At 41.3% G+C, this 24,811-nt stretch overlaps 1 protein-coding gene across 3 annotated transcripts in view; it reads left to right on the top strand.

Annotated features, from left to right (window-relative positions):
• LOC134927886 (cadherin-10-like) overlaps window positions 1–24,811 on the top strand; it is a 680,078-nt gene that overhangs the window by 104,967 nt on the left and 550,300 nt on the right. The window contains exon 2 of one of the 3 annotated variants that reach the window (XM_063922966.1): window positions 2,721–2,784. The exons of the other annotated variants lie outside the window; for them this stretch is intronic. The gene's annotated coding sequence lies outside the window, so the exon portion shown is untranslated. The remainder of the gene's footprint in view (window positions 1–2,720; window positions 2,785–24,811) is intronic. 3 annotated transcript variants of the gene reach the window in all.

Here is a 24,811-nt window from a genome sequence, read left to right as displayed (position 1 = left end):
ATATTGTAGCTTAGCAGAAGTGTGAACGAATGTATCGCGGAGCGGCTACAAAGTTTTTTTGTGCAGTTTCAGAGTAGCTCAAAACCTACTCAGCGCTTGCAATCACTTCAGGCTCTTCAGTTCCTGTTATGACGTCACAAACCCGCCCAGCATTCACCCAGCCACGCCTGCATTTTTCTGAACACTCCTTGAAAGCGGTCAGTTGACACCCAGAAACACCCACTTCATGTCAATCACACTGCGGCCACCAGTGCGACTGAAATGCTTCGCTAGACCCTGTGCAAAATGACATTGTTCGTTCTGTCCGTACGACGCGCATGCACATTGCACCGCATATGCATGCGCAGAACTGCATTTTTTTAGCCTGATCACTGCGCTGCGCACAAATGCAGTTAGCGATCAACTCTTAATGACCCCTATAGTCCCTTCTTGTTTGAAGTGTTCTATGATTATTCCAGTGCCAAAAAATCCACTATTTTGGGTTTAAATTATTACAAGCCAGTTGCACCGACATCTGTGATCATAAAAATGTTTAGATGATTGAAGCTGACCCATCTGAATGACACTGCAGGGCCCCTCCTGGACCCCATGCAGTTAGCTTATCCTGCTAATAGATCAGTGGATGATGCAGTTAATAAGGGGCTGAATTACATCCAGGTACATATGTGAAGTTCCTGTTCATGGACTGCAGTTCAGCATTCAACACAATCATTCCATGTTTGTTGTACTGTAAATGAGTCAGTTGCAACTTGCTACAGAATTGTATTTTTTTGAGGGTTAGGAGACAGAAGGTGAGAATGGGGAAGGTTACATCTAGGGTTAGGAAAATGAGCAAAGGGGCTACCCAAGGATGTGTTTTGCCCCTTTGTTTTTCTCTCTATACACAAATGATTACAACTTAAGTGACTCATCTGTGATGCTTCTGAAATTTGCAGACGATACCATGGTCATTGGTCTCATCAGGGATGGTGAGCAGTCTGCTTACAGTAGGGAGGTTGGATGATTGTCCTTGTGGTGTAGTCAGAATAACTTGGAACTCAATCCCCTAAAACAGTGGAAATGATAGTGGATTTCAGGATGCATCCCCCTGTGGTGTCACTGGTCACTACTAATGATTGTTGTGTGTCTGTGGTGGACTAATGCAGTTTTCTTTGATTTCCAGTGACTTGAAGTGGGGTTCCAGCAAAGACATGATTTTTAAGAAAACTCAGCAAAGGATATACTTCTTATTTCAGCTAAGGAAGTTTAATTTGCCAAAAGAATGATTGATTATCTACTATTAGGCAATTATTCAGTACGTCCTTTGTTCTTTGATCATAGTGTTGTTTTGTATTAATTACAAAATAGGAAAAGTATAGCCTTCAAAGTGTAATAAGATCTGCCAAAAGAATCACAGGTATTGCTCTCTTGTCTATTCAGGAATTATACTCAACAGAAGTTAGTAGGTGGTATGGTAATATTGTGGCAGATTCAATGCACCCAAGTTATGTGCTATTTCAATTACTTCCATCTGGCAGGTGCTATAGATCATGCCTGTTTAATACTTCTAGGCATTCAAACTGTTTTCTCTCATTTGTGGTCCCTTTTTTAAATAATTAGCTTGTGAAACAGGGAGGGTTTTATAATTATTTTTAATTCTGATTGAGGTGTGTACTTACTGTTTGATTGTTGATTGTATGCTGTACAAATTGTTGTTTTATGTCTTTTTAAGGAGGTGTGGTTAACCAGGAAAAATTACTTGTATGTGTTTGTATACTAGGCCAAAAAAAATGGTTATGATTCTGATTTTTAATCTTGTTGTTGAAATTAATAGCCTAGCTACCATCAGTAAACATTTTATGCTACTTATATTTATTAGGAATCAAGCTGTGTTCTTTTTATGTTTTATTGTTATTATGTATAATAAGTAATTTTTCAGTACTAGCTCTAGCTGTACATGTGAATAAAATATTGTTGCACATATACAGTATGATAGGAGATTCTGGATCTGCTCTTATACTGTACAAAAAAATCTGGATACATTTATCTGGACAGGACTACTTTTAAATTAAAATGTTTATTTGCTTATTTTCAAACTCTGATCATTCATCTGCAGACTGTATACTAACTTTTTTAAAGGACAATATTACTATGCATGCTGCTCAAAGTATTTCTAGTAAACTATGAAAAAGATTTTGTAAATCTGCTTTATAGAAAAAAGTTAGTGTACTCTACTGTAAATAAATATATGAGGTACTACAGTAGAGAAAAAATATATAATCCAATGGACAGTTTTAAACAAAATCACATTTATACTTTATACCTAGTTTCATAAATGTTCCCGTAATATTTAGTAAATTCAACAGCTATCACCACATCAGATCATAACAAATTATTTAAATGTTTTGGAGCCTTCATAAGACTGTACATAGTAATTATTAGGGGCCAGGGGACACTATTATTTAACTATTGAAGATCTTGTTATCTGACAATAGCTTAAAGCTCACAAGGATTACATTTTGACATCTTATCTTTTCACACATGAAGTGCCTGATTTACAGTACACAATATTTGTCTTAGAAAGATGTATATTCCTAGGTTACAACACAACACAAATGTGTAAATTAGAAATTATCTTACGGTAATAACTACAATTGTAGAAAAATAATACCAGATAGCATTTGCCAAATTTGTTATCCATGAGCTAACATAAACATTAAATATAAAATGTCATTCTACAGATACATTTAACAATAAAAGATGGTGGAACAGTAGTATGGTACTTGAGAAATGAATCTATACCAGGTAGGTTGCAACTTTATTAATATCATGAAATACTTTATTTAAATATATCAGTGCCTTTTTTCCACTGAATTTTTTTTTGTATTTTAACCCTTTGGTTGCAAGGTTTCTGTACTAATTTGCATTTCCAGAACAATCTTTTGCCTTCTTTCTCCTAAATGTAGAGAGAAATGCACATGTGTGCATAAGGAGTTAAGAAATGTTTTATGAAAGGTTTGTTATACCAAGTCAGTACACAAGATGTACTCAAGTTAGTTCATCAGATTTATTCACATATGCAAAAGGTGATATGCAATAGGTCTGCTATACTTCTGGTTTACTGTGAGCTCCTAATTTATAAAGGAGAACACAATATCATTTAATGTCAGTTATTAACTGAATAAATGAAAAATATCATAATTGAGTAAGTAATATTTAGGAACATGCTTTACATTATGATAATTTGTATTTAATGTTATTAATTTATTAGTTTATTAAAACAATTTTAATGTATTAATTTTTGATTATTCAAATAATATAAGATTTCATTCAAAAAGAATATATTGAAAATGCCACTGTTGATAGAATATAATTTCAATATTTTTTAACTGTGTTGGTATCTACAATGATAACATTTTTTATAGTTTTTTTTAACCTATGAGTATTTTAGTAAATGTACTTCTGTTGTGCTACTGTGCTTCTTCAATATTCATAAAAAATGTTCTACCCATAAATTGTTTTGCTTCCTGTATATCCAATTGCTATTTACATATGAGATATAGTACTGTGCGTGCGTTCATTTCACTGTAATTTAAAGTCCCAATTTTCACAAATAAAAGGGGATGTAGCATTGTGAGAAATTACTGTAATATTTCAATGTAGAATGTTGTGAAATTAGAAAATGTAAAATGTAAACTAAATATGTACACTAGAAATTTACACCAGGAACATTTTAAATACAATGTGTACAATAAACATACTGTACTTCATTTTGCCATATTGTAGAAAATTGTATCTGCCTCAGAAATGCATTTCACACATCAGAAATTATATATTTATAGTGATATCATATCACTCTCATATGTTGTAAATCCAGCATACAGTTCATCCAAATCATCTGATTTACTTTCAGACTAGATTTTTTAGGGTTTTTTTTACAGAAGCTAATTTCCAAAGCAACTGTAAAGGCCACTACTCACTGGCAGATGTGTGCTGAGCGTGCGGAGGGAGCAGAGGGGGTGCTCACTTCATCCAGCAGGAGAAGTGAGTGACCCGCTAGATTGGCCTGCATGCAGGCCAATCTAGCACCAGCGATAGCGATGCACGGAGCTGTGCATCACTATCGCTGTGAGGGGTACACATGGAGAGATCACTGCTTAAAATCTAAGCAATCTAGTCAGATTGCTTAGATTTTAAGCAGCGATTACTCCGTGAGTACCCCCTTAAATTTCATGAGATGGTTATCCAATTCCACACTCTTATTAAAACAGACATTCTCTTTATTACTTGTTTTGGTATGTAGATAGATAGATAGATAGATAGATAGATAGAACATAATATGTTTTAATTTATATGAAGCATGTTTTATTTAAATTAAGGTAAATAGGATATCAAGATTTGCAAAATCATTTACTACACTAGTGTTTCCCAAACTTTCTTGGATCACAGTAACCTAGAGTATCAGCATTTCCATGGCACTCCTAGGATAAAACATTTTCATTAATAAATTTGGGGAAAAAAATTAAAATTAAGTTAATTGTGCCTACATGTCATCTTTAAGTTCAGTTATGTGGTGGTGTACAGTTTTGCTTCTGATTGTCCACATGTTTTATGGTTGGCAGCCAACATCACTGGTTTACCTGTTGCTTTGGCCATAAATAATTTTATTTTGTTCTGGTCCACCAACCCAGGTAACTCATGCAAAATCCTTGAAGCACCCCTGAGTGCACAGTTTGGGAACCACTGTACTATACTATATGAAGTTAAATATTTCTTCCTGCACTACAGTTTAGCTCTCTCTGAAAGTATAAAGGCCATTAACTAGTTGAATGGACATGTTGGCAATCTCAAAAATATTTTGGTAATGTAAATGATCTCCTTAAATTTGTCTATCTTTATTTACAGTAGATAATAATGTATTTTGTTTGACATACGCCTTAGCATTTTGCCCTATATGCATATGCTCTGTTTAAAACTATATCAATGTTATATTGTTTACTAGCTGCTCTACCCGTTCTTCACATGGGAGTTTCTGATTTTCATGGTTGTAAATATAAATGGGTGTTACAAATCTGGTAAATCTATAGAGATGTAAATTTGAGACATCTTAATGTAAGTAAATATTAATCCATGGTTCTTGGCGTTACCAGAGGAGCACCTGTAACAGATATGGTAAAAAGTGAGAGAACCATTTTTGTAGTTTATTAAATTCTACCCACTGGAGGTGCAATCCAAATTTTTATCCGATTGTCCATTTGGGCGTTGTTCACACAGCCCAAGCTACACATCGATAACAATGTAATAATGTCAACTCCCTTTTCATCCCCTTAGGGGAGGTTTATTCATTTGCTAATGATGTTTTTTCTATTTTACACCTGAAGAATATCTATGTTATATTTCAGCTTCCTAACATATCGGGAAGTATTAGTGATGAGTGAGTAAATGATGGAGTGAGTGAGTGCTTTGCATTTATATACAGAGTTTCATTTTAGAATTGTACTGTCTAGATGTTTGGTGTTTAAAGGTGCAGGATTCTTGTCTGATATTCTAAATACATACATGCTTAAGTTTGGAAAATATAACCAGGAAGTGATGTATTGAATATGGGATTGGGTATTGGCAGGACCTATGGTGTTGATAGGTGTCAGCAGTGTATGATGGAGGTTAATACACATGGCAGAAATCTTAACCAGGCTTATTAGCTTATTAACTGGCAGATAATTAGATGAAGGGTAACCTTGGGTTAGTGCAGGTATGTGTATATACTTATACTAGTATAACCAGTCAGCAGCTTATGGGTTAATGCAGGTGGAGTTAAGTCTTGGATAGCAAATACCTGTATGTACACTCAGTGGTGGCAGTGGCCCTTTTACAGTGATTACTGGTGGCACAATGCTATATGTTGTGCCTCAGACAGTGTAAACCAGTCTCCTATGCAGCAAGATGCTCAGACACATGAATAGGCCATTCATGCACAGCAGCATAGTTGGGTTGGAGGTCATGTTGTGACATAAGCACACCTCCATCTAGGCATGAGTCCCAGACCTGGCAGTGAGGGAGATACAGTAAGGAGTGCACTCCCCTCCAAACATATTGAACATAATTTTTATGTTTAACAAAAAAAACAACAAGAGGACTATGTTCTATGGCATACCATTACATCTAACTATTGATATGGATCTCAAACAAATTAATATTTTGTGCCAAAAGTAATAAAGTGCCAAAGTAATTCTGCATAAGGGGATGTAGTTATGTGACCGGCTGTCAGGAGACTGGCGGTCACAATACCGACCACTGCATCCTGACCTCTGAAATCCCAATGGTCGGCATGCCAACTAACAGGGACTATTCCCACTTCAGGGTGTCCACAACACCCATAGAGAGGTAATAGAACCTGTGGCAAACAGAGGAAGACATCAAGGGGCTTTGTTGTGCTCGCCCCCATCGCCGGCATTCTGCAGCTGGGATCCCTGCATCGGGATGCTGACCACCGGGAACCAAGCCACCAGTAAGGCTTCACCAACCCTGTATAAGGGTTAATGCTCAGAGCCGTAACATAGTTGCAAGCTGACCTGTGCTGGCCATGCCCTGACCAATGGCAGAATAATGGAGGCAGGGCTCCCAGAACTAAAATGCCATAATAGGGGGTGTCCATTGGCTCCAGCAAGTGTAGCATTATCCACAGAATCCTCAGGACACTCAAGGGGGCTGCAGAGACTGCAGAGTGCCTGTCTAGAGCACCCATAAGATGCTCTGGTCAGTGCGGCACCCTATTAGCCAAATGCAGGGACTAAGGGGCAGTGACAGTGCTGCCCACAGAGCCCTGCACTCTGTGCAGTGCACTGCTCACACAATTGGCATGGCGTCCATTTTCTTGATGATTTGCACATACACAGTACTACAGTGCAATTGCTGTTTTCCTGTAGATCTATACATGTGCAGTAGACTCCGGAACAAAGCCAAAGTCTGTAGCACTGAGGCTGCTGACAGAGAAGAGAGGGCCAACATTGAGCCTGCACACAGGCCCCTCCTCTTTTAATCTGCCCCTTAAAAGTAGCCATTGCTGTCATTTTTTAAGGCAAAATATGTGATTTAAAATATTACCCATCTGTATACTGTATAAAGTATAAATCAGTGCTGCACATTCATGTAGTTGACATACCTGTATGGTCCACTATTTGAAACCCTTCAGCTATGATGGCTGAAATTGCTGTTGTCATTCTACATATATTGTATACTGAAACTAAAGTTCTCAACAGGTTCTGTTGAAATAACATTTTTTATCAAGAGGAAAAAATGCTTCTAAATATTGAAAATTAATGAAGTTTCACAATGTAGAAAGGACTAGTCTAAAATATCAGTGCAATTTTTGTGAGGTAAAAATATAAAGTAAAAAGTAATAAAAAAAATTTAAACGTAACATTGAAAGAATATTGAATGCAAGTAAAATACAGGGCAACTGGACCTGTTGTCTTGGAAGGAATACAATCTCGTGAAGAATAAATAAAAATGGGGAGTGCAATGAATATGATCCCAATGGATATATATGTATTCCATTCCCATATCCCTCATGCACAATCGTCTAATGCAGGCATTCCCAACCGCGGTCCTCAAGGCACACCAACAGTGCAGGTTTTAGTGATATCCAGGCTTCAGCACAGATGGTTAAATCAAATAACTGAGGTACTAATTAAGTCACCTGCGTTCAAGCCTGGATATCACTAAAACCAGGACTGTTAGTGTGCCTTGAGGACCGTGGTTGGGAAACACTGGTCTAATGCATCCAGGCCCACAATCAAGGAGGGACAGTGAGGACTACAGCCCTGGGCCTGGACTGAGATGGGGCCTGAGTGGCAGCAGTGAGGATCGGGGGCCAGGCCACCTACCTGTATGTGCACCAGCAGGCACCAACGGAGGGCCAAGCAGCGGCAGTATTCTTACTACAGAGTGGCAGCTCCTAATTGGCTGCTGCTCTATGAGCTCTGATTGGCTCAATGCCAGTTATGTAGTAAGAATACCGCCGCGGCTCTGTCCCTCCATGCTGTGGCTGCCTGCTAGTATGCAGGTAAGCAGCTGTCCCTGTCCCTTATCCTCACTACTGCCTCCCGGGCCCCCTCAAAATAGTAAGTTTGGTTGATGCAGGGTGGAGCAGTTGTCAGTGTGTGTGTGGTGGGGGGGCCTGCCTTATTTGTCAATCCCGGGCCCCTTCATTCCTGATGGCAGTCCTGAATGCATCTTTATCAGATGGATTGGCTACAGTGCTCCTTTGGGCTGAAAAATAATTTTGTATTTGGCTTCCCTACAATATTTGCTTAAACTACCACCCACTACTAAGGAATACATCCAAAAGGCAGTTAGAATGTCCACAGAGTATAACATGGAAGTAGTGTCCAAAGGGTCACCCCCATTTTGATCTTCATGCATTCCCTGATACTTGTGATGCTGTTGTTGTCACTTTTCATTATGTGTATACCTTAAATATGGGATGTCAGCCCTTTTTCTCTCACACAACCTACTTAACTTTTATCCTTGTATATTTGGCATTGCATCTGTATACAAATGTAGCCATACTCATTTTTGCTGCGATTCAGCATGCTGCAACACGGCTTGCTACATGGTGTGCCAAGCTGTGACTATTTGCCTGGCATGCCATGCAGCATGCCATGATGCAACATGCCGCATCACAGTAAGATGAAAATGGCTACACCTCTATTTGTACTCTGTCAGGAGTATGTGTTCTTTTTTATAATATGTTGTGTTTTTTCTCAATAAAAACATTTGCAATAAAAAATGTACAGTACAATTTATTTTTAATGGAAATATACTCAGTTGCAAAAAAAAAAATGAAACAAGAAGCATGATATATAAATTGACAAAATTATAAGATTTCTAGACAAGGAAGCTTAAAAATAATTATTGTAAATTGATCTTACCATAATGTAGGAGCAAAATGCAATTAGATCTATTGCAAGACATTTATTGTATTCCTAATCTAGATGTATAGCAGTTGGTTTATTTTACCTTATTCATTGTACCGGTCATGTGTGTCTGTTTGTTTTGGGTAGATCAGTAGTGTGTTTCTTGTGTTTCTCTCAGTCCTTGGTGGATGCACAGTATTCTGTGTACTCAGTAGATGTGTAGTGTGGATTGGTATGCCTTTGGTTCATGCATATTCTGTGCTGCATTTTTTGAGTGAATTTTCTTTAATTGTGGTTCTGTCCTTGATGGATGTACAATGTGTTTAGAACCTATTAATGACTTATGACTGCTTCAGGATTTTCTGACACATAAACCATTTAATGGAACATGGCAGACAATAAAAGTATTCTGTACTGTTTTTATATTTTATACTTTTTATTAGAAATTTTCATATCATCAATACACAATAAATAACAAATCAAATCACATCAAAATCATCATACACATAAAAAAGGAAAATTGTAATACAAATAGCACAAATATCTCCCATTGTATAACTTATATTCTAGATATACCACACATACTGTATGTATCTGCATGAGCTGTATTTACATTTCACAAAACTAAACTACAGTAGCATTACCTTATCCAATAAATACCTTTACACCTCATCTGAGTGTGTGACAATTCAGAATCTATTTCCATAGCCCCTGTGTAATACTCAGAATCAAGCCATTTGGCCCATATTTTGTTGAATTTATGTTCAGCATTGTCTGGCTGTGTACACATATTTCTCTTGTGCAACTGTGACATTAACAGAGAAAACTACTGAATAATTATTGGACCCCTATGGACATCCAAGTTTGATTAATACACATTTCAGCCAGACAACTCATATTGAGGACATACTCGGTTCCAAAACATTAAAACCTAGGGACATGCCCATAGTAAATGTAAAAGAAAATGCCTTCAGTACTCATTTGGGGCACTGTGATGTTGTCCTACCATCAAATCTATAATGCTGTATTGGCATAAGATATACTCTATGCAATGAAAAATAATTGTATTTTTTTATAGTGATTAGAAATAGTTGAATCATGAGGATATTTTAATGCTAAGCTCCATTCCTCTTCCCGTATGGGCCCCAAATCTACCACCAATTTAAGTCAAGAACTGTTAATTCTATCATATGATGAGCTCTTAATAAAAAATGTATGCGATTTTGACAAAATCCTACATGGATCTATGGACATTATATACTTTTTATGATTAGGGTCCTTTATAACTGGGGGCCTTCAGGGGACAAGATCATGTGTTCCTAAAATGTAGAAATCCAAAAAAGTAAGTATTAGATAATGCAAATTCCTGTTGTAATTGAGAAAAAAACTTGTCACTGGTGTACAGTATATAATTGACCCAGAGAGGCCACTCCTCTCTCACTCCAAACCTCATGTGTCGGTATAGCAGACACTTTAGACAATGATCTGGAGTGTCAAAATCTGGATGTAATCAATCCTGCCTCAGTGGCTTCAATGCAAATTCCAATACCAGAATCACCTGTTAAATCAGAGGGATACCACTCCCAATCTTCTTGCCACTTAACAGTGTCTGTAGTGGAGTATGAAAATATCCCATCGGGTTGACTAGTAAGCTCAATAAGTAATTGGGTTCTGGATGTCTAAGCCACCACCAAAAATGAGCCAAAATGGAGGAAAATAATAGAACAGAAAATGTGATACCGCAAGTCTTTCTCATGGTCTAGATCTTGTAAGTATATCAAATTTTATTCAATCCCATTTAGTCACCCATGTAAAAGATGAAATAATGCTATCAAATTGCCTAAAAAGCACAGTGGGACAAAAAACTGGGAAATTATGCAAAACATACAAATATTTAGTGAGTATAACCATCTTTATCAAATTGACTTGGCACATCATTATAAGAGGTAATTTACTCCAACTTTTTACACGTGCCTTTATAGATCCCATTTGTGGGTTTAACATTTAAAAAAATACTCTTGAGGTACTGTATATTAGAGATCCAAATACCTAAATATTCAAGTTTATCTACCCATTGACTGTAAGTTTAACTGATGGAATAGCCAGGCTTGGGCCCCTCATAGGAAGAAAGCATGATTTGTCCCAATTTATCATCAATCTGGAGAAGCTAACATACTTGCCAGTTAACTCCAGTACTATTGGAATAGAGGTATGATAGTCATTGTCAAATAACAACATATCATCAGCGTATACTGCCACTTTATCCTAGGGCCCAACTCTAACCCCCAAATGCCTCAGTACAAACATAATATACGTGCCAAAGGCTCAATTACTAAGGCAAATAACACTGGGGAGAGGGGACAGCCTTGTCTCATACCATATAATAGAGAAAATGGAGAGTATATCCGTTCACAGAATTCTGAGCTACTGTAGCCGAATACAAAAGTTGAATAAATGTAATATACAATAGACCTATTCCACACCATTTCATGGTCTCCTACAAAGGGGGCTATTCAACAGAGTCAAATGCCTTACTTGTTTCAAGGAAGACAACTACTGAGGATATCTCCTCTTCATGAGAGGCCTGCAAAATGAGTAAACAGAGGTTTAATATCTCTCTCTGGCACAGGGCACCAAAAAGTCTAGTCACGGCTCTGGATAGAAACAAATACCCCACAATATCTGGAGTCTTCTTTAAGACTTTTCCCTTTTCATCAATAACCTTTAACACTGTATTGAATCAGTTCTAGCCAATAAGGCAAGATAACTACATGGACTATCTGCAAATATATATATTTTGAATGAGATGTAAATAAGAGCCAAAACTGAGTCCTACAGTAACTAGGAGATGGTTACTCCACTCTTTTTGTGAGGCCAGCCATGCTAACTTTGATGACTTGTGCCCATTCTTATAAACTCCAATTTCAATTGTCTACCAGAGAATTCAAGATCTGACTCCTGAGGCTTATGAATAGATTTAAGATCCACTACTCATTTTATCAGGGTGCTACACAGAAATTATTTAAATGCATCCCACACTACCTCCACTCCAGCTGATCCATTGTTAGTAGTGAAATATCACCCACATGCCATTTACAAATCAGAACAATCTCTCATTCATGATAACCAAAATGGATTCATTTTACAGAATGGTTTCCCCTTCTTTATACCCCAATCCAGGTCAAACATAGTGGGGAGTGGTCTGCTATCACTCTAGGTTCTAGTTTCATAGCTATTCGACAATATCCTAGGCATCAAATTAGGACAGACAATGACTAGGTCTATCTTGGAGAATGAACTATACGTATATATGAGAAGCAAGAATATTGCCTCACACCAGGATTTCCCATCCACCAAGAATCCACCAATCTCATCTCTATCACAAATGCCATGACAGGAAGAGAGCTAACATTTGTCTCGAAATGATCCATTCCCAGTTCTATAACATTATTAAAATTGCCCAGACAAATAACCATGGTATCAGGGAACTGAATTAAGAATCCAACATTTTCTTAACAATTTCATGTGAAAAAGGTGGTGGAATTTATACTGCCAATATTAGGCAGGGCATAGAGATGACACAACATTGAATAAACATATAGTGCCCCTAAGGGTCAGTCTGCAAATACTCCAATTTGAAACCTGCTGTTTTTCTAATTAACATAGATATCCCTGTTGTATATGAGGAGTGATATGACCAATCGCCCAAGATTTGGAAGGACATCAGCGTACCACCTAAAGGGGGGTACACATGGAGTGATAATATAAGCAATCAGACTAGATTGCTTAGATTTTAAGCATGATCGCTCTATGTGTACCTCGCACAGCGATAGCGATGCGTGACAATCTAGAAGGTCACTCATTTCACCCGCTGGGTGAAATGAGCGCCCCCCTGTCCTCCCCCGCACGCTCAGGGCACATCGCGCTGAGCTGAGCAGGGGGAGAGATGTGTGCTGAGCGGTTTGCTCAGCACACATCTCTCCCACATCTGCCCGTGAATACGGGCCTTAATAAATGTGTTTCACAGAGACATACTATATCTGATTTATAGTGCTAAACCTGCTGGAGGAATCTCCAGTGAGGTCATGAATAAGTTACTGAAAAAAAACAATATAACTACATCTTATTGAATGATGACATACAGGCTCAGAATAATTAATAAAATATATTTATAGGTAAAAAAAATAATTGTATTAATTATTCTTAGCCTGTGTGTCATCACTCAATAAGTAGTGGTTATATATATATATATATATATATATATATATTCAGTACTTATTCATCACCTCACTGGAGATGATCACAGCGCAGTGATATTTGGAGTTTTTTGGCACTTTTTTTTTTTAAAGCTTGGCTAGCTTTATTCACTTGCAGCTGAATATTCTTCTCAATTAGCTTAATTATACATCACTGAGGGAAAGAGTTGATTATCCAGCTCTTTTTGTATAGAACCTGCCAGAGGACCAATGAACTATTGATCTTATCATTAAGCCCCTTGACATTCCAGCTCACCACCTTAATCTGCAACATTGCCATTTTGGGTTAGACAAATAAATACTAGGCCCAGCATTCCTATACAGGCACACATGTTCCATATATTCCAAACATGGATGACATATAAAGAGAACCAACAGAAAAAGAAAGAAAATGGAATGCAATCCCACTGCACAAGAAAAATACACAAAAGCTAAATATAGACATCGCTTACCATACCCCCTCCCTTTATAAATAACCACAATTTTGGCATACCTATACCCCTGTGACCCTAACCTAAATCCTATAGTAAGTAGAGATGTGTACCGGAAATTTTTTGGGTTTTGTGATTTGGTTTTGGATTCGGTTCCGCGGCCGTGTTTTGGATTCGGACGCGTTTTGGCAAAACCTCCCTGAAAATTTTTTGTCGGATTCGGGTGTGTTTTGGATTCGGGTGTTTTTTTTTAAAAACCCCTCAAAACCAGCTTAAATCAGAATTTGGGGGTCATTTTGAGTAATAGTATTATTAACCTCAATAACAATAATTTCCACTCATTTCCAGTCTATTCTGAACACCTCACACATCACAATATTATTTTTAGTCCTAAAATTTGCACCGAGGTCGCTGGATGACTAAGCTAAGCGACCCAAGTGGCCGACACAAACAACTGGCCCATCTAGGAGTGGCACTGCAGTATCAGACAGGATGGCAGATTTTAAAAATAGTCCCCAAATAGCACATGATGCAAAGAAAAAAAGAGGTGCAATGAGGTAGCTGTGTGACTAAGCTAAGCGACCCAAGTGGCCGCCACAAACACCTGGCCCATCTAGGAGTGGCACTGCAGTGTCAGACAGGATGGAAGATTAAAAAAATAGTCCCCAAACAGCACATGATTCAAAAAAAAAAAAAAGAGGTGCACCAAGGTCGCTGTGTGACTAAGCTACGCGACCCAAGTGGCCGACACAAACACCTGGCCCATCTAGGAGTGGCACTGCAGTGTCAGACAGGATGGTAGATTCAAAAAATAGTCCCCAAACAGCACATGATGCAAAGATAACTTAAAGAAAAAAGAGGTGCAAGATGGAATTGTCCTTGGGCCCTCCCACCCACCCTTATGTTGTATAAACAGGACATGCACACTTTAACAAACCCATCATTTCAGCGACAGGGTCTGCCACACGACTATGACTGAAATGACTGGTTGGTTTGGGCCCCCACCAAAAAAGAAGCAATCAATCTCTCCTTGCACAAACTGGCTCTACAGAGGCAAGATGTCCACCTCCTCTTCATCGTCCGATTCCTCACCCCTTTCACTGTGTACATCCTCCTCCTCACAGATTATTAATTCTTCCCCACTGGAATCCACCATCTCAGGTCCCTGTGTATTTTCTGGAGGCAATTGCTGCTGGTGAATGTCTCCACGGAGGAATTGATTATAATTCATTTTGATGATTATCATCTTCTCCACAATTTGTGGAAGTAACCTCGTACGCCGATTACTGAAAAGGTGACCGGCTGCGCTAAACTCTCTTTCGGAGTACACACCGGAGGGGGGGCAATTTAGGTAAAATAAAGCCAGTTTGTGCAAGGGCCTCCAAATTGCCTCTTTTTCCTGCCAGTATACGTACGGACTGTCTGACATTCCTACTTGGATGCGGTCACTCATATAATCCTCCACCATTCTTTCAATGGTGACAGAATCATATGCAGTGACAGTAGACGACATGTCAGTAATTGTTGTCAGGTCCTTCAGTCTAGACCAGATGTCAGCACTCGCTCCAGACTGCCATGCATCACCGCCAGTGGGTGGGCTCGGAATTCTTAGCATTTTCCTCGCAGCCCCAGTTGCGGGAGAATGTGAAGGAGGAGCTGTTGACGGGTCACGTTCCGCTTGACTTGACAATTTTCTCACCAGCAGGTCTTTGAACCTATGCAGACTTGTGTCTGCTGGAAATAGAGATACAACGTAGGTTTTAAATCTAGGATCGAGCACAGTGGCCAAAATGTAGTGCTCTGATTTCAACAGATTGACCACCCGTGAATCCTGGTTAAGCGAATTAAGGGCTCCATCCACAAGTCCTACATGCCTAGCGGAATCGCTCAGTTTTAGCTCCTCCTTCAATCTCTCCAGCTTCTTCTGCAAAAGCCTGATGAGGGGAATGACCTGACTCAGGCTGACAGTGTCTGAACTGACTTCACGTGTGGCAAGTTCAAAGGGTTGCAGAACCTTGAACAACATTGAAATCATTCTCCACTGCGCTTGATTCAGGTGCATTCCCCCTCCTTTGCCTATATCGTAGGTAGCTGTATAGGCTTGAATGGCCTTTTGCTGCTCCTCCATCCTCTGAAGCATATAGAGGGTTGAATTCTACCTCGTTACCACCTCTTGCTTCAGATGATGGCGGGGCAGGTTCAAGAGTGTTTGCTGGTGCTCTAGTCTTCGGCACGCGATGGCTGAATGCTGAAAGTGGCCCGCAATTCTTTGGGCCACTGACAGCATCTCTTGCACGCCCCTGTCGTGTTTTAAATAATTCTGCACCACCAAATTCAATGTATGTGCAAAACATGGGACGTGCTGGAATTTGCCCACATGTAATGCACGCACAATATTGGTGGCGTTGTCCGATGTCACAAATCCCCAGGAGAGTCCAATTGGGGTAAGCCATTCTGCGATGATGTTCCTCAGTATCCATAAGAAGTTGTCAGCTGTGTACCTCTTATGGAAAACGGTGATACAAAGTGTAGCCTGCCTAGGAACGAGTTGGCGTTTGCGAGATGCTGCTACTGTTGCCACTGCTGCTGTTCTTGCTGCGGGAGGCAATACATCTACCCAGTGGGCTGTCACAGTCATATAGTCCTGAGTCTGCCCTGCTCCACTTGTCCACATGTCTGTGGTTAAGTGGACATTGGGTGCAACTGCATTTTTTAGGACACTGGTGACTCTTTTTCTGACATCTGTGTACATTCTCGGTATCGGCTGCCTAGAGAAATGGAACCTAGATGGTATTTGGTACAGGGGACACACTACCTCAAGCAATTCTCTAGTTCCCTGTGAATTAAAACTGGATACCGAACACATGTTTAACACCACCGAAGCTGCCAAGACCTAAGTTATCCGCTTTGCAGCAGGATGACTGCTGTGATATTTTATCTTCCTCGCAAAGGACTGTTGGACAGTCAATTGCTTACTGGAAGTAGTACAAGTGGTCTTCCGACTTCCCCTCTGGGATGACGAACGACTCCCAGAAGCAACAACAGCAGCGCCAGCAGCAGTAGGCGTTACAGTCAAGGATGCATCGGAGGAATCCCAGGCAGGAGAGGACTCGTCAGACTTGACAGTGACATGGCCTGCAGGACTATTGGTTTCCTGTCTAAGGAGGAAATTGAAACTGAGGGAGTTGGTGGTGTGGTTTGCAGGAGCTTGGTTAAAAGAGGAAGGGATTTATTGGTCAGTGGACTGCTTCCGCTGTCATCCAAAGTTTTTGAACTTGTCACTGACTTCTGATGAATGCGGTCCAGGTGACGTATAAGGAAGGATGTTCCTAGGTGGTTAACGTCCTTACCCCTACTTATTACAGCTTGACAAAGGCAACACACGGCATGACACCAGTTGTCCGCATTTCTGTTGAAATAATTCCACACCAAAGAGGTGATTTTTTTTGTATTTTGACCAGGCATGTCAATGGCCATATTCGTCCCACGGACAACAGGTGTCTCCCCGGGTGCCTGACTTAAACAAACCACCTCACCATCATAATCCTCCTTGTCAATTTCCTCCCCAGCGCCAGCAACACCCATATCCTCATCCTGGTGTACTTCAACAGTGACATCTTCAATTTGACAATCAGGAACTGGACTGCGGGTGCTCCTTCCAGCACTTGCAGGGGGGCGTGCAAATGGTGGAAGGCGCAACCTCTTCCCGTCCAGTGCTGGGAAGGTCAGGCATCGCAACCGACACAATTGGACTCTCCTTGGGGTTTTGTGAATTAGAAGAACGCACAGTTCTTTGCTGTGCTTTTGCCATCTTAACTCTTTTAAGTTTTCTAGCAGGAGGATGAGTGCTTCCATCCTCATGTGAAGCTGAACCACTAGCCATGAACATAGGCCAGGCCCTCAGCCGTTCCTTGCCACTCCGTGTCGTAAATGGCACATTGGCAAGTTTACACTTCTCCTCAGATGATTTTGATTAAGATTTTTGGGTCATTTTACTGAGCTTTATTTTTTTTGATTTTACATGCTCTCTACTATGACATTGGGCATCGGCCTTGGCAGACAACGTTGATGGCATTTCATTGTCTTGGCCATGACTAGTGGCAGCAGCTTCAGCATGAGGTGGAAGTAGATCGTGATCTTTCCCTATTTTACACTCCACATTTTTGTTCTCCATTTTTTAATGTGTGGAATTATATGCCAGTAATATATCAATAGCAATGGCCTACTGTACCGTACTGCTATATATTATAATCTGGTGGTCAGCAAAATTATGCACTTTCCTCCTACTATATATACTGCGCACAACTAAAATGCACCACAGGTATGGATGGATAGTATACTTGATGACACAGAGGTAGGTAGAGCAGTGGACTACTGTACCGTACTGTTATATATTATATACTGGTGGTCAGCAAAATTATGCACTGTACTCCTACTATATATACTGCGCACAACTAAAATGCACCACAGGTATGGATGGATAGTATACTTGACGACACAGAGGTAGGTAGAGCAGTGGCCTACTGTACCGTACTGCTATATATTATATACTGGTGGTCAGCAAAATTATGCACTGTCCTCCTACTACTGCGCACAACAACTAAAATGCACCACAGGTATGGATGGATAGTATACTTGATGACACAGAGGTAGGTAGAGCAGTGGCCTACTGTACCGTACTGCTATAAATTATATACTGGTGGTCAGCAAAATTATGCACTGTCCTCCTACTACTGCGCACAACAACTAAAATGCACCACAGGTATGGATGGATAGTATACTTGACGACACAGAGGTAGGTAGAGCAGTGGCCTACTGTACTGTACTGCTATATATTATAAACTGGTGGTCGCAATATTATGCACTGTACTCCTTCTATATATACTGCGCACAACTAAAATGCACCACAGGTATGGATGGATAGTATACTTGACGACACAGAGGTAGGTAGAGCAGTGGACTACTGTACCGTACTGCTATATATTATATACTGGTGGTCAGCAAAATTATGCACTGTCCTCCTACAATATATACTGCGCACAACTAAAATACACCACAGGTATGGATGGATAGTATACTTGACGACACAGAGGTAGGTAGAGCAGTGGACTACTGTACCATACTGCTATATATTATATACTGGTGGTCAGCAAAATTATGCACTTTCCTCCTACTATATATACTGTGCACAACAACTAAAATGCACCACAGGTATGGATGGATAGTATACTTGATGACACAGAGGTAGGTAGAGCAGTGGACTACTATACCGTACTGATATAATACTTGTGGTCACTGGTCAGCAAAATTCTGCACTGTCCTCCTACTATATTCTACAATGCAGCACAGATATGGAGCATTTTTCAGGCAGAGAACGTATAATACTGGTGGTCACTGGTCAGCAAAACTCTGCTCTGTCCTCCTACTATATAATACTGGTGGTCCCCAGTCCCCACAATAAGGCACACTGAGCACAGATATTTGCAGCACACTGAGCACAGATATTTGCAGCACACTGAACACAACTGAGAGAACGCTGCTTGTCCTCTCCCTATCATCTCCAATGCACAAGTGAAAATGGCGGTGACGCGCGGCTCCTTATATAGAATACGAATCTCGCGAGAATATGACAGCGGGATGATGACGTTTGGGCGCGCTCGGGTTAACCAAGCAAGGCGGGAAGATTTGAGTCTGCCTCAGAACCGTGTAAAATGGGTGAAGTTTGGGGGGGGGGGGGTTGGATTCCGAGGAACCGAACCCGCTCATCTCTAATAGTAAGGAGATAAACTCCCTTATCTCAGCTTACAAAAAAGGGGAGCAAAGGAACAAATTGACCACTGAGCAGGAGGCACTCGCCGGCCAAAATAACCCCCAAGGGAATCATAGTAAAAAAAAATGCATATCATTCTATAACCCAACATTGTAGTGATATTAAGCAGTACAATCTAATCAAAATTGTGAATATAAATAAATGTAATAAATATTTAAATCAATATTCTTCCATGGCAACTTGTATTGTTCCATGTATCATTACAATCCCACAAATGTACTGCAATACACATGAATATAAATATAATAGTGCATCATGCTTAATTGCCATCATATCAAAATATTCATCTTAAAAAAATAATAATCCATACCCATGTTTTGTTACAACTATACCTCTGTACTCCAATACACATACATATAGGTTTGGAATTACTAAGATGCTTTCATAATAATTGCTGCAATTTATACTGTACCTCTTAAATTACTAGTCTTGTATAGTGTCAAATTACAATTGATGTGTTTTCTTTTTACACACAAAAAATGAGTACACATAAGACTATAGCCAGTGTAAAATGATACCTTAACTACAACTAAGCATTGTAAGCGATGTTGGAAACAAATAATGCTAAAAGACATTATAGTTACATGACAAATGTCCCAAGATTCTGAGTCAGTCAGCAGCCATTTTCTGGCATCCAGGTCTATATTGATTTAACCAGGAAGCAAATGTTGTTTCTCCTTTGCCAATGATCTTCAATTTAAATGGAAAGAGCATATAATATTGGATATTTAAGCCCCTCAAACATTTCTTGATTGGTAGAAATTGCACTCTTTCTTTCTGTACTTCCATGGCAAAGTCAGGAAACATAGAAGTGTGATTACCACCTTGATCCAGTAGGGCCTTGGTATGATATGTCAGGCATAGAAGTACATAACAATCACCATAATGAAAAAAAAAATGGTGAAAAGTGTCTGAAGTTGGACCCCTGGTGGCACTGTTCTAGTGGGAATAATGTACGATGAGCTCTCTTAATAGAAAAATGAGAATAAAAGGCATCTCAGCCATGTCTCCACCAGCCATATTTTGAGAAACTGTATTAGAGGATTTCTTAGCAGGGGGATATTCTTTTGTAGAAGTGACAGTTGAGCCATCTTCTTGTGGACGGTGGGGTGTGGATGACCTGGCATACTTCTCCAATTTAGCTGCAGTTGTGTTTTCCCTATTTTTTACTGGGAGTGGTTACTCACAGCTCTTTTCCTGGTGGAAATTCAGATCTCATAAATCAGGCATGTCCAAACTGCGGCCCTCCAGCTGTTGAGAAACTACACATCCCAGCCTGCACTTACACAGCTTTAGCATTCTCTGATAGTTACACAACAGCTGGAGGGCCGCAGTTTGGACATGCCTGTCATAAATCCATAATTGTGACCAAGTTTTTAGAAATCAACACGTATCAGCTGATGAAGAACTCAGCACTTTTCCAGCAGATGTTGTTACAGAACTCAGAGCCCAGTACTTGTGTTCTGCTTTAACTTATATTTACTTGCAACACCTGGTATTACGTAATCGTTTCCCATCCAGGGGCCTATTTCTGAGTTGATCGCAGCAGCAATTTTGTTAGCAATTGGGCAAAACCATGTGCACTGCAGAGGGGACAGATATAACATGTGCAGAGAGAGTTAGATTTGGGTGGGGTGTATTAAAACTGAAATCTAAATTGCAGTGTAAGAATAAAGCAGCCAGTATTTACCCTGCACAGAAACAAAATAACCCACCCAAATCTAACTCTCTCTGCAAATGTTACATCTGCCCCCCCCTCCAGTGCAGATGTTTTGCCCAATTGCTAACAAACTTGCTGCTGCGATCAACTCAGAATTACCCCCCAAGTACTGATCAGGCTAACTCTGCACAGCAATAAAGATCAGACAAAATTAAGCATATTCAGTTTTTTATAGCTTGGTGGAAGCTGGAATGTGTGGTGCCAGATTTTAAACAGACTGAGGCTAATGGTATTCCGGCAGGTAACTGAGGCAAGTTTCCAAAAGTATACAAAGCAGGTGCCATGCACTGATACTTATGAATATAGCAGATTTCAATAAATATCACAGTGCTGGTTTCAGTATATCTGCAAATCATTGCATCAAGCCCACTGAAGCATATAATGTTAACCGATTAATGAAGTTCATCGGCCAATAATCCAGGACTCAGAGTCCAATACTTATACCTGCTTTTAACTAGAGATGAGCGGATTCGGTTTTACTCGGTTTTACTCGGTTCTCAAAACCGAATCTTATTGGCTATCCAAAACACGTGACATCCGTGAGCCAATTAGATGCCGTTTTGAGAACCGAGTAAAACCGAGTAAAACCGAACCCGCTCATCTCTACTTTTAACTTCATTTGCAGCACCTGGTAATAACTAGTGATCTTAAATCCAGGTACAACCAGGTCAGCACTGCACAGCATCCAAGATCATACAAAATTAAGCTAATTCAGTTTGGTATAACATAGTACTTGGAATGTGTAGTGCCGGATTTCAAAAAGACTGAGGCTGATGGTATTCAGATAAGCAATTAAGGCATATTTCTAAAAAATATACAAAGCAGTATGCCAGGCACTAACAATTATGAATATAGTTAAATATAATAAATGTCTGCCCCGGGGGCGTGGCCTGGAGGCTGAATGAACAGGCTGCACTATATCTGAGCTCCCAGGGATCTGGGAGTTTGTGCGCACAAATATAGCCTTTGCACGCTTGCTATTTAACCTGGGTGACCGGGACACCGTTGTACCCTAGTGCTGCAAACGGGGAGTTGGTGCTGCGGAGTCGGGGAGCCTGTTTCCAGGCTCCCGCAGATTGCGGCCTACTCCTCGACCCGAAGCCGGGGCCTCAATTTATGTACATACCCCCGGCCGTGTGGAAATCCCCCCCGAGACATCTGCAGTGCCCCTCGAGACTCTGCCCAGCTGGGATATCATCACCCCCCACCCAGTGCTCTTTACTGCTTGCCGGGGATACTCCGGGACCGGAGGGAGGACGGGCAGCGTGCTCCGGAGCCTGGGCGGCGGCCATCTTGGGTGCTCCGGGCGTGAGAGGAGTCAGCGGCGGCAGGGAGGGGACGGCCGGCGACCCCCGAATGGATGCGGCGGGCGGCCCGGAGAAACAACGACAATACCTACCAGTCAGCACTTCCTGAGTGCACGTCTTGCGCTGCGGCAGCCGGCCCGTTCGCGGCCCCCCCTTCTGCCAGCCAGCCAGAGGATCAACAGCCCTGCTGCGGGTGCTCTCCCGTTCACCTGGGACCCGAAAATAGTGTGTACCTGTGCCCTGAGGTGAGGACTCCCAGAACGGGTGATAAAGACCCCCCCTCACCCTCCCCCTCCACCCTTTAACAATTGGCAGGCCCATTATACCCCTGCCCATCTGCGAATTCACCCACGGCTGTGGGTGTCTAGCTGGGCGGCTAAGGCGATCGGTACAACCTCCTACGGCCTCCAGACAAGCCTCGTTAGACACGGGGGTGGAGGGTAGAGGCACATAAGGGTACAACATAGGGGCTAATCAGACAGATCCGGACATACCGACACATTCCTCCCTTGTCTGGAACCCTTCCCTGTGGATGGACTGCACCTGAAAATTATCGGAAACTCTTTATCCTCAAGGAATATTAACCTTCGGAGGACCCAGATGGTATATAACCTGCTGCCCTGACCTGCGTCTACCTGGAACACACGGGGTGCAGGAGCCAGAGCTCTCCCCAGTGTTTCTTTTGTGCGCAAAGAGGATGGCTATCCTCATAGCCATGTCAGCCTTGTTCATGCCAATGTAATACAAGAGGTGTCTCCTACCCCTGCCATTATCTCCGTGATGTCTTGATAGTCCCTGAGACAGTGGAGCCGTCAGATTCTTCCACCATATTGGTTTCACACCACTGACCTATCTCTCTCTGAGCCTTAATATGCCTTCTCGATGCAGCAAACCCTCAAAGCCTGCACAGCAGCTTTCATTTTTCAAGTCGTCGCCAAAAATGTCTGGCTCTAAGGTTACCGGGACCTCTGCAAAAGAAGCTGTCCCTCAGACTCCTCCCCCATTGGGGGTGTCCCTTCCCACAGCCGGACCCGCCACAAGCCTGGACAAGATAGGAGATGGTGAGGCCCTTACTGTGGGCACTATGAAGCTACTTCTGTCTCGATTTAAGGAGGAAGTGGCAGCTGAATTCCGCACCGCACTGACAACATGCCAACAATCTATAGATGACCTGGGTGGCCGCACTGACCATTTAGAAACTAAAATGGAGGAAGTAGTGGGGTCCCATAACGGCCTACTGGACTCTCATGATGCGTTAGAGGCGGAGGTGAGACTTCTGCGGGACAAAGTCACAGATCTAGAGGACAGATCGCGATGCAGCAACCTCAAATTACGTGGAATCCCTGAGTCGGTGTCACACAGCAGTCTGCACGATTACACAGTGACCCTATTTAGAGCTCTATTACCTAAGTCTCCACCCGCGGACTTCCTCATTGATCGAATACACCGGCTACCGAAGGCCAGAGCGGCCCAGGGAGATGCTCCTAGAGATGTGCTAATGAAAATGCACTACTTTCATGTTAAAGAGGCTCTATTGAAAGCATCTAGACCGACGTCTGACACATCTTCAGCCCATCAAGGTCTTCAACTCTTCGGTGACTTGTCCGCTGCCACCCTCTATAAACGACGGTCATTTCACCCGATCACTGCGGCCCTCAGAAAGGCTGATATCCCATATCGTTGGGGTTTCCCTACCAAATTGCTGATTCCCCGAGATGGCTCCACTGTATCCATTTCTACCGTAGATGAAGGAACGAAATTGCTTAGATCATGGAACATTGCGGAACACTCTGCGGACTCCTCCCCCCATCGACTTCAGCAGGACTGGTCCTCGGTGAAGTGAGGATGCCTGCTCTGGGTCGGACAGTTTACATAGCTGCCATGTTCCTATTGTTATGACTCCGGTGACTCTCTAGGTATAGTGGTTTGCTATGTTAGTTTTGTCCGTGCCCCTGGGGGGGGGGACCGCGGTGTGTCGGGGAGGCGCTGAATGGGGCGGGCGATTGGTCCAGATTTCAGAAGTGTTATACCGACTACATATTTTGCTGTACCAGTGGCCTTGGTTTTATGCTGGGCTTGACGCCTCCCCGGGCATAGCGGTTCTCTTCTCGGGTGGTTAGTTGGGATGATTTAAGAATTTAATATTGTAGTGAGAGTTGACGGTCTGATCCTAATGTTTGATGTCTATGTTCTGTCCCCATGTTGGAGCGTATATGTTCCGCCTCCCGTGTTCTTATCATCATGTACGTACGTATTCACGTGCATTCCTCTACACTCATACTATTGAGATGTCCTAGAGTTCTTCAGTTGATACATATCACAATATGGCGGCGGGTGGGAGTTATGCCACTAACCCCCCCTTTAGCCTAC

The sequence above is a fragment of the Pseudophryne corroboree genome, chromosome 5 (genome assembly GCF_028390025.1).
Source record: "Pseudophryne corroboree isolate aPseCor3 chromosome 5, aPseCor3.hap2, whole genome shotgun sequence".
NCBI lineage: Eukaryota > Metazoa > Chordata > Amphibia > Anura > Myobatrachidae > Pseudophryne > Pseudophryne corroboree.
The sequence above is the reverse complement of the archived record's forward strand: the minus strand, read 5'-3'. Positions and strand labels throughout refer to the sequence as shown.